Source organism: Pezoporus occidentalis, unplaced genomic scaffold (assembly GCF_034315485.1).
Source record: "Pezoporus occidentalis ecotype Australia unplaced genomic scaffold, CSIRO_AGI_Poc_V1 ctg45, whole genome shotgun sequence".
Taxonomy (NCBI): domain Eukaryota; kingdom Metazoa; phylum Chordata; class Aves; order Psittaciformes; family Psittacidae; genus Pezoporus; species Pezoporus occidentalis.
This window is the reverse complement of record NW_026915780.1, coordinates 6,950,235-6,958,403: the sequence shown is the minus strand read 5'-3', so window position 1 is coordinate 6,958,403 and position 8,169 is coordinate 6,950,235.

The following is an 8,169-nucleotide window of genomic DNA, read 5'->3' as shown; positions in this document are numbered from 1 at the left end:
GTTTTTAAGGTTCAGCAACTCAGTCTGTAGACTCTTCTTGTGTCCTCTTAGTGTGTGGGATAATGGACACTGACAAGAAAAGACACCTTTGTAATATAAGATAAATATTTCTCTACATTTATTATAGGTGCTTGCAACTGATGCAAGCAATCGATTGTTTGCAAACTGATGGTGCAAGCAATTTTGCTTGGGACAAAGGGGAAGAACTTATAGTAACAACCCCAAAGTGCACACAAAGTCATCTTGGGTCCTGGAAGGTCCTAGGCTGAGCTCACGAAGTGCCGGGAGTCAGTGCAGGAGGTGCAGAGATGTGATGGAGGAACATCTGGGCTGCAGCAAGGTCCATGTCCCCCCAAACCACAGATGGGCACCCTGGAGAAAACTGACCTAAATCAACCTAAATACAAAGGTGCAGAGATGCCCCTGGGACATCAGATGCCTCACTGGCACTGGTCTCTTTTTTCCAGCACAGGCCATTGTCATAGCACAGCAGCTTTTTGGGGTAGCCAAGACAGGCTGCATAACAAGTGTCTGCATTATATCCTCACTCACAGCCCTGCACTGAGTTGCCTAAATGTGTACAATCTTGATCCTGCATCTCCTATAAGTGCCTACAGGGACCACCGCTGTGCCTCATTACGCTGAGCTGAGAAAAGAGCAGGAGTTAGTTACTGATGGCAGAGGAGCCCCCAGAAACTGTAGCTGGAATTTCTATCTTCTTCCACATTTGCCTTTATTGTAATTATGTTTCAGAATAATTTCTGTGTCAGTCTTCCACTTCCAACTATAAATGTCACTTCTCTTGCCCAGGTTCAAAACAAACTGTCAGTTTGAAATAGCTTCTGACATGTTAATAATGGAATACCATTTTACCCCCACTGAGAATAAAATGCTAGCACTAATCATACCATTCTAAAGGGCTTATAAATCAATAAACCGAGAGGCAATGAATGAACAAAATGCTGACTGAAATCATAAGCACATCAAGTATCTGTAGATAATCGGAGTCACTTGTTTAAAGAAAAAGAAATAGTTTTCCCTAAACACATGGATACACACAGTGCTTTGCTAGATTTTATTCTCACGATGTGATTTGATTAGTTCACCAAAGCAGATGGAAGCACAATTAAATGCTAGAAAATGAGAGCAGTAGATCAGTTAATGATGGGACCTTCAGAACCCGAAGTGGTACAACTTGGTAACACACTGTCTCCAGTAGCTGGGATTTTTCCAGTGTCTATTTTCCCTCTTCATTGCCAGGATGCCAGCTTGCAGCTTCTGGCTATGGGCAGTTCTGGTGCTGTTCCCCAGGTCAGGGCTGTGCCAGATGGCCAACACAGCAGCTACCAGCTAACCCACAAAGGGGGAACTGCTGGAGTGACCCTCGTCTTGCATCTCAGAGCCAGCTGCCCACTAACCCAGCCTAGGGAGCTCTGGGGTGTACCTCTGTCCCCTACAGAGTTTCCCATTGCCTTCTCTCCCTGAAGCCCATGCTCTCGGCTACATGAATATGTCATTCAGCAGCCCCATATGGGTGCTGGTATCTTTTATAACACACTTGTTCACTGTTGGTTGCTATGGTGTCCTCCTTAGGTGGATGCACAACACACCTGCAAAGCTCCTCCCTGGGTGAGTCATGTTCTTCCCCATCCCATCAAGGCTAAAAGTGAGTATAGTGTTGGGAAAAGCTTTCTCAAACTCATGATATTGTCTTTAGAAAGTGACACAACTGCTGTTACAGAATCGTTTCCCTGCTTGGGGGTGTCTGCAAATCTCTGGTATATGAAATGTTGTCAAGCTTTCAGCTTCTAAGGCTGTGGGAACTGGTGGCAGCAATAGAATTCATTAATGTCCTGCATGAGACTAAGAATGGTTCTTATTTACAGTCATCTCCAAGTGATTTCCTCATATGCTTTATTGAATCTTTCCTAAAGATAGATTTTGTAACCCTCATTGAATCTACTCCACGAAAACAGTTTGCATAATACACCAAGAATCATCTATAACTTGTTCCTCTGAGTTCTGATGCAACATAATGAATACAATACAATAGAAATTAAGATGCTAGGAATTTATGGAAGAGCTTTTAATTACAGATCTAGGCACAAATGAACATGAGATTCTCTTGCTAGAGAATTGTAAATTAAGATAATGGATATTATGTCTCTTTTTTATTATTTTGCAATACTTGATGTTAATAGAACCTGATTTTGTGTATTAGTTCAAGTGTCTTTAAAGACTTTCAGTGTCATTATTCAATAATGGGCGCATGTTTTAATGAATTTGCTTTTCTGAATAGGCAAATGGATTAATTGATAGGGGATCATGAAAAGCTTTGCAAATGTGTGTTGATGAACTTGTTAATAAAACATCACACAAAATGTTTTATTCACACAAGATAGGTGGGCTCACCCCTTGTTAATATTCAACTAAGTTAAGATGTTCCTGTGAAGTGGCGCTGAGGCATCATGGTCTTCAAGTGCTATGGGGTAGGAACCTGTTTTAATAAAACCTTCTGGGGAAATACACCACATTGGTTGTTCAAAATGGCCCCATGTTTATGCTGTAGGGTACCTGTTATTTGAATTGTCTCATAGAAATGCTATTGCTCCCATTTTAAACATTTCTTCCCAACAGAGGTTAACTCTTCACAAGTGAGGTGTCTCTTAATAATTGCTTTAAAAACACAGTGGAAGGTTCTCAGTATGGAAGTTAGGGGATATAAAGCTCCTTTGGTCCTTTGCAAGGTGACAGTGGTATTTCCTCATCTCTTACTTCCTCAAACGAGCATTCAATTACCTATGTTTTTCAAAAGGGTGATTAACCTATAACTGTCAGTCAGGTAATGCTTTCTAGCAACTTGCACTTGTTGGATCCAGTGAACCAGAGCATCAGAGCCCTGTAGCAGTAAATAAACAGCAGCTTTATGGAATTCAGGCACCAATCTTCAGAAAATATTCAGAAGGCCGGACTCTGTTGGAATCCAGTGCAAATTTAATCTGGTGCCTAGGATCTGGGTATTTCAGCAGTGAGCCAGTGAAGCTCATTTGAGCAATGAAGCTGAGCCATAGGTTCTTAGAAATGCTGCTTCCACCTGTATACCAAAGCTCATGAAGGCCCAGCTCTGCATCATGCTGTCGCTGGTCACTATAGGTCTGTTCACCATTGCTTTCAGCCTAACTCTAACTCTTTAGGGGATCTCAACAGAAAAAATTGTATTAAGTGTGTGATTGTGTATGCACATACACAGGCAACTGAGGGTCCAGAGGACATCACAGAGCGCAAGGACGCTGTACGTTACTCATTACTAAGAGAACACTAAGAAGGTGAGACTATTTAGTTGTTATACACTGGGAAAAAGTTGCCATTACCTTGCAAGTGACCTTGTAGAGTTTGTGCTACATGCCCTTCTTCACAGTCTAACCACCCTGTCACCCATCTGTCCCTGAGAGCCTGGGGCCTGCCAGCAAAACCCCTCTTGAAAGAGACTCTTCAGGGCCACAAGTGCTTGAGAACTCTGTAATGAGTTTAACCTTTAGTGGAAATAAGTATCTAAGAAAACTTGTTTACATGTTGCAACAAGTTGTCCTAGATGTTATTTTTTTACTGAAGTTTAAAACCCACTGAGGTCACACATCTTCATTCCACTTCATTCTAGTCCTGTTTTTAAATGTGTATTTGCGCAGTTGTATCCACAGTAGCTTGGCAGGGAGCAGTCACACATGGACCCTGGTATCTGAGCTATCTTTCTGGCACCAGGTAGTTAATGCCATCAATTACACAGCAAAGTACAAGCCATGACTATATATACTTTGGTCGCAGCTTGTTACTGGATGGAGGAATGTGTCTCTGGGACCACCCAACATTACAGGCAGCCACCAGGACTCAAGAAGTTGGCAGGGAGAAAGGTGTGATACGAGCAGCAAGTAGCACTAGTGCTGAGGGGCCAGTGGGGCTGTGGAAACAGCAGCTAGCAATGTGTGGGCACCACAGGCTGAGTCTGGGGGAAGTGATAACCCCCTCCCATTCAGATGCAGGACACCAAGCAGGTAGACATCATACTGGCATGTCTCTAGAGTTTCCATCAGTTACATCTAAAACACTCAAAGGTTGAGATATGTCAAGATTTAAGCTACTGAGAGAATCTTATCTCTGCCCTTTTGCACGTTTGTGCTCTACAAGCACTACTCCAGTGAGTAAAGTCAGAGACACTTGCCTCCCTGTGGAAATAGGAGTGAATTGGGTCACTAATTCAAGCTTTCAAGTACATATAGTGTCCCTTCAATAAATGATTTAACTCCTTCACCACTGTTCCCTTCTGACAGTCGCAACGTTTCGTTCTAGCTCTACTTCAAGCAAGGAAAAATGCAATTAAGTCACCTGCTTACATTAACATTTCATTGGAGAATGGAGCATTCACTCATTCACCTGGCCTGGGAGCACCTTGTAGAAGGGAGAGGTGAATAGAGCCTGGCTTTGGCGGCGTTTCTCCATTCTGCAGCTTCCACTGACACCTGCTGGAGACTGGCCTTTCTTGATAGATCAGTTTAAATTCTGCATCCAAAGTGCAAGAAGGATAGGAACAAAATACCCTTCTCCGCCACTGAACGGGTGAAGCATGCTGCATGTCTGTAACAGTAAAATACAGCCAGAATCAAGAACTGTTGCCTGTTTCTACCTCTGAGTTTATGAAATAAAGACAGAGTTTTCCAAACTCACTGTCATGAGCACAGAGAGATTTCCCAGTCAAAGGAAAAGCAGCGTTTCGTAATCAGATAGGTGGTCTTCAGAGCTCAGTTCTTGTCCAAATAGAGTTGGATTTGGAGGAAGGAAAGAGGAAAGCAGGTCTTCTCTGTAATCTCAAGCAAGCTAAAGGAAGAGTGGGACCTGGCAATGGTTGTCATACTTTCTGGTGTACACCAACTCCACAGAATTGTGGGAATACCAGCTCAAAGGGCTCAGATCCCAATCCCTTTTGTATGCTGGCTGGCAAGTGATGCTGGGGGAATAGTACTGCTGTTCTCACTGCTGGGTTCACTTACTCCAGCACCCACAGAGGAATTTTACCCATAGTTGGCTTCCAGAGACAGATGAATTGCTTAGACTATGTCCCAGCAGATGCACAACCAAAGCTCTGCAAAAGAACAGGAACAGGGTTAAATCTGTGTGTGAACAAAGGTACTTCATGTGAGTAAAACACAGGGATGTACAATGTTCCAGCATGGCTGTGATCAGCTTTCTTAGGGAGAAGCCCTGGCCAAAAAATCCACCTCTTCATGTTAGAAATGTCATCACATCCCCAGTAAGCATCTGAGACAATACAGAGAATCACAGGAATACAAAAACTAAGAAAGAAATACCCTAAAATACAGCGCAGAAATAAAGCTTTGAATATTAGAAAATACATTACAATTGTTACAGCAGCTTTTTTATGCTGGTGTAAGCTGTTCCTGCTCTGCTTAGCTGGGACATAGCCAGTCACTGATAGACATAGACCTTTCCTTCACTTTCAGATGAACATCATGGTTTTACTTTTGTAATAACTCAAATTTCAGCTGTGTATAGCTGAACATGCCTTCTGTACGGTTAGCTCATGGTGTCTATCTCATAGCATTGGATTTTAAGTGGAAACTCAGACTGCTAAAAAGATTAGAGGTCTATACAAAACTACTGTATTTTGAGTTCTGACCAGAAGAGGACATCTACGGTGAGGGGGCTTTTTGCTGGAAGAAATTAAAGGACACTTGACTCAATCTTTTGTTCATTATGTTTTTATGATTCTATAATTCTTTCATTAGCATCTCGCTCAACTCCTGCTGGTCGTGGCCAGAAGGTGGCAGTGGAAGAGCACCCATTGCTCTACAAGCGAGATCATGGCTAGCTTGAGCCACGCGAGCAAGGGCTGATGTACATGGTAGGACAGCAGAGAGCTGCAGTTTTGGGTGTTTTAAGATGTCTCTTCTGTGAGGCCTGAAGTGCCCAAATGTGTGGCTCCGTAGTTAATAACTTGTGAAAAGTGTAAAGAAACCCACTTTTTCACTTTACAACTAGGAGGAGAAGAGCTGTTCTCAAAGCGTTATTGCAAAACACTGGATTTCAAGACAGCTTTAATCATTTTAATTACTCAAACAAGTAATTAAATGTGAACATCTAAACATCAGGTTCACTTCAATTGATTGAAAAACATTAAAGATTCTCATGGTAAGCAAACTTAAGAGAATTTTCCCAACGTCATGTTTTCAGCCTGTATTTGTCAATGAGCTTGTAGCCTCCTTTTTGTTGGGATAACTCAGAAAACCTTCAGAGGGAAAGCAGGTGGTGGGCTTGGTCAATGGTATTTTAACTTTAATATTAAAGGTATTATCATGACTAATATTGAAGTCCTTGCTAGAGTCTGTTTACAATCCCTTAAAATTAAGCTGGGCTCTTGCTCATTCATCTGTCCGTATTGTTTTGTGTTTGTGTCTGTATTTCTGGTTTGCATTTTGAGGAAGAAGAGTTTTGAAAGATCTCGATTGGAAAAGTAAATTATCTCTCTAGGAAGCATTTACTGACATGCTGTAATTCATGTTAGTATTTCACTAATATTGACTCAGACTGAGGTCTTTGTACCCCTTGCAGGGTCCCATTCTTGCAGCATCACCTGGATTGTCCAGGAGCCATCAGTGGCCACCTCAGCATGTAAACCTATAGGGTAATAAAACAAGAATGGGCTAAAGACAATGAAGTAATTTAATATCTAAACATAATCTGAAGAAAATAAGTGGCGCATGCTCTCCTACCCTGCCCCATTTTGGTGTCCTAGCTAAGAGGGTTGAGAAAGCATGGGTAGAGATTTGTAGCTGCTAAAGCAGTGACAGGCTTCCTGATCTTCCACTGTTCCCTCAGCAGGCAGTGTTGAAGGACCTCTGTCTTTTCATAACATCCTGAGCAGTAAATGTGAGGAATGGGATCCTCTCCGTCATTTCATCTGTGACCTTTCCACCCATGTATCTATTCCTTTTCCATTTCACCATCAGAGGAGTGTCTTTAACCACACTGCTGGGTGGCTAAGGCACAAAAAGCAGCTACCAGCACCATAGGGGTGTTTGTACATATTTGTCATATCGTGGCATGATAGCTCAAAGCAAGTCCAGAGGAGGCCACGAGGGTGATCAGGGGACTGGAGCACATCCCATATGAAGACAGGCTGAGAAAGTTGGGGCTGTTCAGCCTGGAGAAGAGAAGGCTGCGTGGAGACCTCATAGCAGCCTTCCAGTATCTGAAGGGGACCTATAGGGATGCTGGGGAGGGACTCTTCATTAGGGACTGTAGTGACAGGACAAGGGGTAACGGGTTCAAACTTAAACAGGGGAAGTTTAGATTGGGTATAAGGAAGAAATTCTTTCCTGTTAGGGTGGTGAGGCACTGGAATGGGTTGCCCAGGGAAGTTGTGAATGCTCCATCCCTGGCAGTGTTCAAGGCCAGGTTGGACGAGGCCTTGGGTGCCATAGTTTAGTGTGAGGTGTCCCTGCCCATGGCAGGGGGGTTGGAACTGGATGATCTTAAGGTCCTTTCCAACCCTAACTATTCTATGACTCTATGATTCTATGTGCTGTGCCTGGACTTCTCCCACAGCAAGGCTGCAAGTAAGAGCCAGCACCAGAGAGAGAAGTGCAAGTGACTTGTTCTTATGTTTCCCCTGATGAGTGCTCATCTTACTTTCTACTAAAGAGAGCAGGATCAGGCCACACACAAAAGAAACACTAAAAATCCTTCCCATTTCATATTTTTGAAGGATATTTGGGTTTGCTTTCCTTTTCTATACAGTAATGATCAAATGGAAGTTTCTTTCTAAAAATTCCCTTCAAAAGGAATTAAAAACAGGGAATAATTACTGTGAGAATTTTACATGCCCCTTTGATTCAAGTATGTTTGCTTTTAAAATGTTTTGTTAAGGATGCTGTAAAGAAGGAAAAGATTTTAATGGGTGAGTGAGTAGAATGAAGTGGGCAGAGCTCATCACTCTTGAGCTCTCTTTATTAAGCCATGACATTGACACCTTCTCAGCACATCAAAATTAGAAGGACAGTTGGAAGCTGGAGAGATTTTGCAATGTGGGGGAAAGGTACGAGTTCTTTATTCACCCTAAACACAGAGAAGATGCACGCAGAAAGCAGTGACTAAATG